This window comes from Gallinula chloropus (genome assembly GCF_964237585.1).
Source record: "Gallinula chloropus genome assembly, chromosome: 1".
NCBI classification, from domain to species: Eukaryota; Metazoa; Chordata; class Aves; order Gruiformes; family Rallidae; genus Gallinula; species Gallinula chloropus.
In genome coordinates this window covers 86,696,982-86,708,712 of record NC_140085.1, presented here as the reverse complement: position 1 = coordinate 86,708,712, position 11,731 = coordinate 86,696,982, and the positions used below count along the sequence as shown (strand labels likewise).

Here is an 11,731-nt window from a genome sequence, read left to right as displayed (position 1 = left end):
CCCGGGAGGGCGGGGGGGAGGTAGGGGTAGGGTGAAGCCCTGCCCGGAACGAGGCGTGGGGACGCCGGTTTACGCCGGGCGCTTCCGGCGTGGCCCGCGGCGCATGCGCAAGCGCGCCGGCATCAGCTGATCCAGCGCTGGTGCCGCCGGACGGAGCGGGGTGTCGGGCGCAGCGGCCGCAGGTGAGGTGTCCGGGCGTCCTCGCCCCTGCCCGTCTCGCTCCCTTCTCTCCCGAGGCGAGTTCGGCAGCTGCTCTTCCCTCCGCGCCGGCATGCGAGGGGGTGGGCGGGGGGAAGCGGCGCCTCGGCCGCTACCTGCCCGGGAGGGCTGGTGGTCTCCCCGCGGAGCCGCCCCCCTCAGGGGGCGCTTGCGCGGGCCCCCGCGGTCGCCCGCCCACCCCGTCCTCCCTCCCTTCCCTCTCTCCAGGAGGGGGCTCGGCTTTGGGGGAGGGTGCGGTGGGGCCCGCAGAGCGCCCCGCGCAGCGGGTGTCTCCTGGGCGGCCGACCTTCACCTGCCGCCACGCCTGCCCGGGGCGCGGGAAGGGCACAGGGCCGAGCCTGCCGCCTCTTGGGCTCCGGCCCAAGCGCGTAGCGCCGCGTGTGCCGTGCCCGCACGGGGCCGTTCCCCGGCGGGAGAGGCGGCTGCCGGCGGCTGTGCTCTCCCAGCTCCCCTTTCGTAGGGGGGAAAAGGCCCGGAGAGCAGAGCAGCCCCCTGAGTAGGGCTTTCCCGACTAAGAAACCTCCTGGGCGCCCTGACAGGCGCCCGGGAAGGCGTCCCGGGCGCTGTAAGGAGCAGTTGTGGCCGTGACTGGTTCCCGTGCTGGGTCTCCCCACCATCTTGGATGGAACCGAATCTTTCCGTGCCTTGGCCGCAGCCCCGCGGCGAGCGAGCCCGCAGCGAGGTTGTGGAACGGGAACGCCGCTCCGGGCTCCTGGCTGCGATACCCTTGTGTAAAAGGGCCCCCCTGTTGTTTCACGGCTGAAAATACTGATGGCAAATCAAGTGTGGTTCCTCTTCCTATTGCCCGCGACAAAATCCTGGTGAGGTGCTCCAAGCGCCACGCTTGGCGTTCACTGAAGGGCAAGAAAGAAATTTTACGTGTCTGGGTTCTGGGTGGTATTGTACGTGTTACGTACAGCTGTGACTTGGAGGAATATGATACGTGTCAAGTTCTGTCCATTCAGTGCAGTTGCCCGAAATGATTTTTCTCCTAAGGTTTTACTGGTTTCCCTCTTAGAATTTGTGCTTCAGTTGGGAATAAAATCAATTTGGTGATAGTTTTATTCATTGTAAGGCAATACTTCAGCAAAGTACACTGGCTATTTGATCTGGCACGGTATTTCAAATGCTAATACCGCTTGATGATGTGGAAAAGGAGGAAACCCTGATGAAAGCATGTTTGAGGTGGCTTATTAGCCCACCCTTTTGTAGCACTTCAGCGAGAATGTGCAGAGTAGGCTGGCATGTGCAAGTGGAAGTTTGTATAATTGAGGCAGGTCCTCAGTATATCATAGAATCACAGAACTGTAGGGGTTGGAAGGGACCTCGAGAGATCATCAGGTCCAACCCCCCTGCCAAAGATGCTGTGTTTGTGCTGACTTTGGCACTCTGCAGGTCTGCAACGACTCAATGTTGGCTTCTCAGTACAGTACTTTTAAAGGACTTTTCAATGTGTAGCAAGCATAAATAATTAATAGCATCTACATTTAATTTTTCTGCTCATGAACACATGAAGTGATATTGGTGTCTACAGGTCTTTGAACTACCAAAAACTTTGCGGGTTATTTTTGCTGTGCTTGTAAGTTTATTATGTCAAGTCTTGAAAACAGTTTTCAGTACTTACATGGTGGAAAAAACTCCCTAGTGTTTTGTATTCGGGGACAAAGCATGGCATTCAAACATTATAAACCACGATGGACATTAACTTGAGAGGATGAGGAAGGAGAAATTAAGGCAATGCTGGAAAATTACTGCTGGTGTCTGCTGACTGTTCAAATGGGGGTTGAAGTCTTGTGTTGCAATAGTAACACAAGATCTCTGTTTCCTGTAAATGCACCCTTTCCATTTTCTAAATCAAGAGCTTTTTTTATGTATAGTGCTAATATAAAAGTTCAACCTCAATTAGTGTTACATCGATACGTTAGCTTAAATTTAGCTGTTATCTGGATCTAAGCATATAGTAACTGCTGTATAATTTAGTAATCCTGAGTTAAAGTTTGCAGCCTTCGTTGTGCTTCTGTTTAAATTTTTCCCCCAGTATGACTTGGTGCATTTATCTTCTAGGCACACGTGGGTGCTGGTGTTAAACGTTGTCATCCAAAGTCACTATAGACCAGCAGATCGCTAGGTGATACTGCTGGAGATAAGTGTAGAGGCAGTGTGCTTCACCCCTTCAGTTTTGATCTAATACTGCATCTCTGAGTTCCTGAGCTCTGAAAATTCCTACCAATGTTGTCCCCTCGTGCTTCTAAGCTGCTTGTTTATGAACTAAATGTCTGTTCCTAAATGCACATACCTGTCCACTTAAAAACAGTAAAAGGATTACAGAATAGCCTAATTGATATCTTTGATTACTCTGACACTGACCAGAAAATGTTGTGTGCTATTGCTAGCCAAGTAATAGTCACCCTTTCTTCTGGTCTCCATTTTATTTATTTATTAAACCTCCATTGCCTGTAACTGAAGTGGATTTTCTTTCCTCCATGCTTTTATCATTGGTTACAAAGAAAAGTGGGTGATTTTAGACTTGGAAATATTGAGGTACTGTTGAACAGTGGCACCCACATGATTTTATTTTTTTTTAATGGAACAGTACCAAGGAAAACAGAATATAGTCAACTGGAATATAATGCTTGTTCACTCTTACTCACTATCTCAAAGCATGTGATTTCTTTAGACATCTAGCTGGACAGAGAGAAATAGGAACCTGCTCCAGCAGAGGAAGTGGAATAAATCTAAACTTCTCAACCTTTTTCCTGTACCGATTAAGCCAGTAATCACCTAAAGGTTCAGTGTGCAAAACTTGCTTAGACTGGATCTTCTGGTTGTCACTCTTATACTTTCTTTTATGTTCTGAAAAGGTGTTTTTGTTCTTGTTGTGTTTGCTCCTTCCTCACCTTTGAAAGTCGACAGCTAAGCTTACGCTAAATTTTTTGGCTTAGGTCAAATCTCCTGTGGATAAATTCTACAGTCTTGTAAATATTTTTTGTTTGGTTACTTTATTTTATCAATGCATTTATTTTTCCTGTGTTTGTCAAATTATCCCAAAGCTGAACACACACACACCCCCCCCTCTTCTTAGAAAGACTGACCATTCGCTGCTAGTGTTTTAGACTTCTGTTATACAGCAGCTATAACAACCTTTGCCTTAAAATGTCTGTCTTTACTGAAAGAATTCACTTACTTGGAAAACCAGTCAGATGTACAAGGATAGACCCTGAAAGGCCTAGTCTAACATGTTTGTTGCTATCACTTAAGCAAATGGCAGATGAAGATCAGTTTTGGCTTCTGAATTTATTTTCTTGGTTCATCAGCTTGATTAGTCTTCTGAGCATGTGTAACACTAAATTTCAGTGTCACTGCTCTCTTCAGAAATGTCTTGTCTGATGGTGACCTAATGCCTGCGGTTCTGTATCGTTGTCGTAATTTGCAGCATTTTGGAGAGTCTCTTGTGGGTGTCTTAAAATGTTCAAATCAGAAGTAATCAGGAAGTACTAAAACTAGTAAGGCATGCAGCCACCATGGCCATGTTTTTATAGCACTGGGCTTTGAATTAGCTGCCTGATGTCTATTTAGTTATGAGAACAATAATTTTGAAGACCTCTGCTACCCTGGTGGGCCAAGACTCACCCTGAACAGTTAAATGAACTGTCTGCCAAATACAGACTCATTGCAGGTGCAAATGTTTGAGAGAAGCAGAGTTTCTGGAAAGTATCTCTGTAATGGAATAGTCTTATCTTTGTCCTTCTTAATCAGTTGAAGAGGGTTCATATTGTAAGTATTGTTATGGCCAAGTTGAAATGCTGGCAGGCTGCAGAGTTTCAGCTGACCAGCCTATCCAACTAACTGCTCCTGCCAGATACCATCCCAAGAAAAATGCCAAAATCTACGCTATGAAGGTGCCATGTTACCCTTGCTGTGTCCTGTCTTTAGGGTGCTGTAAGCTGTGCTCAGTTAAGGATGTGGTTGTTGCTTGAGACTATGTAAAAGCTGGGAGGTCTGAATGTCTATAATAGGGATCTGCATTCCATGCCCTAAGTCCTGCTGTGGGTTGTGATGGGAGATAGCATGGTTATGGGAGAAGGCATTAGTTTTACAGAGAGAAAACTGCCTTTATTAGAATTGCTGCTTATAGCTGGACAAAAGATTTCAGGTATGCAGACTTCCTTTTTAACAGCCTGAAGAATGACTTGGCTGGGTTTTTTTAAATATTCTATCAAAGAAACAGCATCTTCCAAGTTCAGTTAGTGGGACAATCAACTGGTTCTTCTCAATATTGCTCTGTGCCATTATTTTGTTTATAACTATGAAAGTAATACCTTAAAAAGTGTCTCTTCAGGAAAAAAAATTAAAATGGTATTTCTGGCTAAATGCAGATAACATTGAGGCCTTCTAAAAAGGCAATTCTATTATGTGAATTTCCTCTAGATCATTGAAATCTTGAGGGTTTTGTTATTGTGAGATAAATTTTAATACTGTGCAATAAATCGCCTGCTAGATACTCAGACAACTACCACACTATGTAGTTTAAGCAATGTTAAATTTAATGTTTGAGGGGCTCAGGCTGTTCTAAACAAGCTGTAAATACTTCAGGTAATTGAACATAAAAATCTCCAAACGTGGCTTAACTTGCTTTAAAACATAAAGATGAAGTTTTCCATTACAGGAAAAGTCAACCTCAACTTAATTTCCTTTTACTGGAATCCAATGCCAATGTGTATGTTGTGATTCCAACCAGGTGTTTCATTATACTGAAGTGTTCTAAAAATGTACTCCTATCTGCTGGGGTTATTAGATCTTTCCCAAAGACTTTCATGCAAACTTACTCCTGGGTCAGCTCTTCAAGCTAGTTGTGAAACACGTCACATAGTAAAACTGAAAATTCCGTAATGTCCCAACTTTAAAGGCTGCTCTGAAAGTTAAATGTAATAATACTGAGCACAAGTTTGGAATAAGCATTTCATTTTAGCTGTGGCGTTTAGGGACAAGAGGTTAGGCAGTGGTGAGGCTCATGGAGGAGCTGATGTGTTTTAATGAGTCCAGATTACTACTGTGGTTTTTGCATGTAAAACTGAGCCTGACTTAAACATCTAGTGATGGGTGGGTTATGAAATTGCACACCTGGTGTCTGTTGAGGTAAGAATCTTCAGCTGTTCAGAAGTGGCTCTACCAAGCTGTTGTAAAGTTTGCTGCTACAACTGCTCACGGCTTTGCATTCGTCTCATCTTGATGATTGTCATCTTAAAGGTTACAGCAACAAGAAGTGTATCAAGTAACAATGCCAAATACCACAAAAAGTAGAGTGACTTTGATTCAGTAACAGCAGGCAAGGGTGGATTTTAACTTTCCATAGCAAAATATTAGCAAGGTTAATGAAAAAGTTGCTCACCCAGAGGAAATGACTGAGCATTGCACTAAGCAGATGGCTGCAGAACTTTTCAGCTGTAGCAGCTAGGTGACAGGATCAGGGTAAGAAAAGCAGGCCACTGTGGAACACAGAAATTAATATGGTATCAATGTTCTGTGTTATAGTTTGGATCTTGGTTGCATTAGATCTTTCTTTTGTGTAAAAGTCTTATCAAGCCAAAGAAAAGGGGCAGGCTGAAAGGAATGTCTCTTTTTGCAGTAGGACACTTGTGAAGAACTGTTGCAGATAAGAAATAAGGGGGAGGCTCCTCCATTTCCACCTCTAGACATCCTGTGGAGAAGCCTGCCCAGAGGAAAAAATCAGTGTAGAAAACCCTATTATGGAAAACTGTAGCATATAACCAGTCAGCTGATAAAGACTTTTTTATCATGTGAACAGCGTGTTTTTTTTCTCTAGTAACAGGAGTATTTTAGTTGATGGAACTAGCATCTTAGTAATTCTGGATAGAGCATGAGAAGTGTGTGTGAAGTCAGGAGACCAGTTATCTACTGAGCTGATCAAATCTTCAGTGGATCAAACCACTTATGCAGTGAATGCCTTGCCAGCCTTTCTATCCAGTTGCATTGCTGCTGCTAACTTCTCAGTCATGTTCCAACACAGCCTTTTTTCTAGCCCTGTTCTGGGCTAACTGAAGGAATCTCCCAAACTTCTGAATAAAAGCTTGGCTGCTTGAACAGCAGTTTGTGGTGGTGGTACTTTTTGCATGAGTGGACTTCACACACCATCTTTGTGATAGGGGAGAGTCTGTTTAAATATAAATATTTATAACTATATAAATAGCTATAAATAAAAATAAATATAAATATAAATATTTATAACTATATAAATAGCTATAAATATAGATATCTAGTGCTGGTTGCTTGAAGTAGCAGGCTTGTATTGGCATGCCTACAGGTAAGTTCCTATGTGTTTTGAATAAGAAGGCAGAAGGTGCTTGTGACAGACTTCAGAATTACCATATTGTATTTTGCAGCCATTGTGTGCTGGGCTGACAGTGGCAACATAATTCTGTTTCCTACCTTCTTGAATACACCTGGATTTACCTGTACATGTGCGGAGTAGCAAGCCTCATGTGAGAGGGAGGGGCTTTATAGTACCCAAGAAAGAAGTTCCATGAAAGATGAGTTTTCTTGTACGGTTGCAGATGGATCCACAGTGTGTAGCTGAGCATCACTTAAGCAAGAATCACAGGGTTGAAAAGACCTTTAAAATCCCTGAGTCCAACTGTTCCTGTCCTGTGCTAAACCATATCCCTAAGTACCTCATCCACCCTTTTTTTAAACACATCCAGGGAAGGTGACTCAGCCCCCTCGCTGGGCAGCCTGTTCCAGGCCCTGACAACTCTTTCAGTGAAGGACTTTCTCCTAACATCTAATCTGAACCTGCCCTGGCACAGCTTAGTGCCATTTCCTCTTGTCCTATCTCCTGTCACCTGGCTGAAGAGACCATCTCCCACCTCTCTACAACCTCCTTTCAGGTGGTTGTAGGCAGTGATAAGGTCCTCCCTCAGCCTCCTCTTCTCCAGGCTAAACATCCCCAGCTCCCTCAGCTGTTCCTCGTATTATTTGCCCTCCAGCCCCTTCACCAGCCTGGTTGCCCTTCTCTGGACAATTCCTGACCCATTGAGAGCAGAGGTGGCCACAAAGTGCCCTGTGGCATCTGGAATTGTATGAATAATTAAACAGAAGAATGAGTTTAAGAAACAGTGATACTTCTAACTCGGAGCTTATGGTAAAAAGATTGGTATTACTAGCTTCTCAATGCCTGTGTGAAGAGAAGACTAAGCCACATCACGGTATTGAGCACAGAGGTGACTCCTGCCTGGTTTCTTTAGAGTCCAGATGATTCAAAATTGAAAGATGATACAGTAGAGAGCTGTGCTGCTGTACAGTCGCATCAACAGACTGGAAATACGGTCTGACAGGAATCTCATGGAGACTGACAAAGGGAAATGCCAAGTCCTGCACCTGGGAAGGAATAACCATACGCCCTGCTACAGGCTGGGGGCTGACTGGCTGTAAAGTAGCTTTTGCAGAAAAGGACTAGAGGTCCAGGTGGATGCCAAGTTGAACATGAGCTGGTGATGCCCTTCTGGCAAAGCTGGTTAGCACTGTCCTGGGCTGCATTAGGAAGAATGCTGCCAGCAGGGTGAGGAAGCTCTGGGGAAACCGCATCTGGAGTGCTGTGTCTGGTTATGGGCCCTTCATTAGAAGGAAGATGTGGACATAATGGAGCAGGTCACACAGACTGTTAAAGGTTTGGAGCATCTTTCATGCAAGGAGAGGCCGAGAGAGCTGGCATTTGGAGTACGGAGCCTTGGGAAGAGAAGGCTCCGAGAATTCTTTTCTGAAGTATATACATACCTAGTGGGAGGGATCGAAGTAGATGGAGTCAGACTCTTTCAGTGGTGTCTGCTGAAATAACAGGAAGCATTGGGCATAAACTGAAATACAGGGAATTGCCTTTAAATATAAGAAAACACATTTTACTGTAAGGGGGACTGAACATTGGAACAAGTTTGCCAGAGTTGTGGAGATCCTTGGAGGCAATCAAAACCTATCTGGACACAGCTCTGAGCAGCCTGCTCTAGCTTGCTTTGAGCAGGGGTTTGGAACTGGATCATCTCCAGAGGTGCCTTCCAGTCTCAGTGATTCTGCTGTTCAGTGACTGAGAAATCTGGTGTAATTTTCCCTGCTGTATTACGGTAAAACTGTAACTCTCTGTAGTGTACGGGAGCAGATTTCCTGACCATACTACTTGGCTTCCCTTCCAAGTGACCTGTGTAGATTGATAGATGTGCTGTTCCTTCTGGGACAGTATCTCAGATTCTATATGTGGAAATACTGGGTAACTTCTGCATTTGTCTAGTAACAGGCACAGTCTCTTTTTTTTTTTTTTTTTTTTAAATACTTCCTCTTAAAATTATCTTCTGCTGGAAGGGGAAGTATAAACTGTCCAAGTTGCAGGAAGTGTATGGCAGTGATTATCCTTTGAGGTTTTTACAACACATCCTCATATAGCTGGAGGATGGGACTTGTCACTGCATCAAAGTCTGCTCAGGTGAACACAGTAAATGTTGGTAGTTTTGATTCTAAAGTAAGGTTTAAAATGCGTGTGGATTTAAAATAAGGTTTAAAATGTGTCCAGTGCGGGTTGTGACCTTTGCTATCCTGGAATTTCTAGGTTTTTACTAAGAAGTGGAGGAGGGATTTTCTTTGGAAAACTGTGTATGCCTGTTAAGCTTTCCTGGACATTGAATGTAAGGGCTTATGTTTTTACTCCATTTTTCTGCCTTGGGAAGTCAAAGCACATTAGTCTATTTCAGTTAGAGTAAAATCTATGACTTCAAACTAAAGTTACTTCAGCAGTATGAATCCTAGCACTGGTGACTTATGAATGCAATGCTGCTGCTTCTGATTTGCTTTAATCGTGCTATGTATTCCAATTTTGGTTAGGGTGTATTTAAGTTTTTGTGCCAATTTGATGTGTTTCTAGTCCTAGAACTTGCAGAGATATTCTTGAGGAGTTGTGAAGGCTGCAGGGAACTCAACTCACGTGGCTTCTTGAGGGAGGACCCACATAGCTGCTTGTCTTGCATACAACGTACAGGACAAACGATTCTAGTGGCTGTCACTCAAGGTGGTGGGTGCATCAGTCTGCTTCTCAGTTGGATGTTGTGCAGTCGGACTCCCCATCAGTGAAGGGATTCTCAAGTAGCAGAAGTGAGCCCATAAGACTGTTCTGACAAGAATCAATACCTGTTATACACAGGCAAGCAATTAGTATTGCGGTGTCTTCAGCGTGGCCCCTGTGCAGTTGGCTGTTAAGCGGTTGTTCTGTTAAGCTCTTCTTAAGCAGAGTAGGCACTGACACTGATGTATTACTCTGGTATGTAAACTGATTCCAGCAGAAAGCATGTATCTCTCAAGGATTTTTGTGTAGTAGCATGTACCACTTGGGACATCATGATAACTGGCTTTGTAGGATGTCCTTAATATGCATGCTGAAGGCTTCTTTTGATTTATTCTGCTTGGTCCTGTGCAGTAAGGAGGGCACAGATGGGGAGTTCAGCTGGGCTCTAGGTAGCTTGCTTTGCTATTGCGGCATTCCTCGGTGCTGGTGGGAGAGAGAGAGAGACTGATGACTCATCAAGTCAGGTGGTTATGCCTCTGCTGTGTGTCAGAAATTTCTTTCCCCTCTGCAGCAGGCTTTCTCATCCCTCTGTGTAGGGGCACTAGAAGGACAATTATTTTGTAAGTGGTGGTGCCTGACTGCTGAATTCTGGCTTTGCTTCATTGGGCCTGTGGATTTTTGATCCTCCCTGTTTCTGCAAAATAAGGTAAGAATCTGTATTTATGTGATAAAATAGCTGTGGATTTTCTTCCTTGCTCTAAGAAGGCTTCTTCTAAACATCTCAGCTTTTAAGAGATGTTTGTGGTAAGGCAGTTCATAGTCTAAGTTCTGGGACTGATAAAAACGTTTGAAGCAAAAACAAGGAACTATAATAGAAAACAGGTTTCTTCAGCATTGAGAGCAGGATAGTTATATTTTTTGGGGGTACTGTGTAGCCAAATTACTGTGCTGGGGAGAAATAAAGATAGAAAACTCAGGTCATTGGCTCTTCCTTGTTTAATTATGTCTATAAAATTACGCTAATAAATCACCTTTCACTCAGAGGTGGTTCTGCAGCAGGTAATACTTTGATTTCTGGCGCTGTTATGCAGAGTATAGCCATGCTGGAGCTTAAAAGCATGTTAAACAGTTCAACAATTGATTGTAAAAATGAGGAAGATTCCTGATTATACGTTGTGAAGGATAAAAGATGCATCTTTGCTCATAAGGGAATTAAAATTAAGCTAATAACCTGTGTAGGTGTGCTAATGGATTTTTGGAGGAGCAGATTGCATGTAGTGCCTGTACTGGCAAGAGGCCTATGAAAGACAGCAGGAACTCGTTAGATTTCTAAATGGCTAGCCACCATGGCTTCTGGGGTAAGTACGTACCCTCTGCACCCATGTGACGCTGTGTTTAGCAAATCCTGATGTGCTTTAGGGAATTTCATTCTTTCCAAGCACTAAAAGTGAAGATGTCTAACAGTGTAGGTAGGTAAATCAACATTTCTGCCCTCAGGGGCTTTTCTGTCTAAAATGAAAATCTGAAGGGCTAATACAAAAGCATAAGGAAACTATGCAGAGGTAAATAATAGCTTCCACTCCCCCAATAATTTGTGTTCATTGTTAATAGATATGCAACCCTTTGTTCAGGCATTGGAACAGGCTGCCTGGAGAGGTGGTGGAGTCACCGTGCTTGGAGGTGTTCAAAAAACATTTAGATGTGGCCCTCCAGGACATGGTTTAGTTGACATGGTATTGGACACATGGTTGGACTTGATGATCCTAGTGGTCTTTTCCAACCTTAAAGATTCGATGATTCTATGCAAAAAAGCCAGCTTGACTGGGTGAGCACTGGCTTTTTAGACTGTACTTTGTTGAGAGATGTATAGGAGGTGGAACAAAGAATGTTGAGGAAGAGTTCATTGCATCTTTTACACTTGAAATAGTTATTAGGTGTGTGTCTAAAAGCAGTTGGTGCAGATGCTAAAGACCAGGACAAAGACAAGGGTTTATTGGCGTTATGCCTAGGTGGTCTAGTGGAGAAATCCCATTCTGTCCTAGTTGGCTTGGCCAGTAGGTGGGGAAGGTGACTGTGGGAAGAGAGGAAGCAGAGCAGCCACAGGAACAAGAGGGACAGGTGCTAGGCACCAAGATGTTGCAGTTTTAATTGCAGAATGACTGAGGTTATTTGCCTCCCTGAACATCAAACAGTTGCTTCAGGTGGCAGTCAGCTGACCTGTAGGTTTTGGATATGTAGAAAAGTTAATTTGAATTGAAAGTGACTGGTGTTCTCCCTGCTTTTCCTTGCCTTCATAAATTGACCCTTTCATACAGGGCCCTGTACTAATTGCCAAACAGCATCATTAATTCAGCTGTGGTAATTTGGTTTAGCTCTTTCTTTTTTGTGCTTCTATGGAAGACTTTGACAGTAGGTCTCTGGAGTAAGATTTATGTGACCAGCTGCTTTTTT

General features: G+C 44.0%; 1 protein-coding gene across 1 annotated transcript in view; it reads left to right on the top strand.

The window, feature by feature from the left end:
- Positions 1-134: 134 nt before the first annotated feature.
- The window catches only part of ATP6V1A (ATPase H+ transporting V1 subunit A), a 31,992-nt gene continuing 20,395 nt past the window's right edge, over positions 135-11,731 (top strand). Inside the window, exon 1 of the mRNA XM_084272842.1 lies at positions 135-182. The gene's annotated coding sequence lies outside the window, so the exon portion shown is untranslated. The remainder of the gene's footprint in view (positions 183-11,731) is intronic.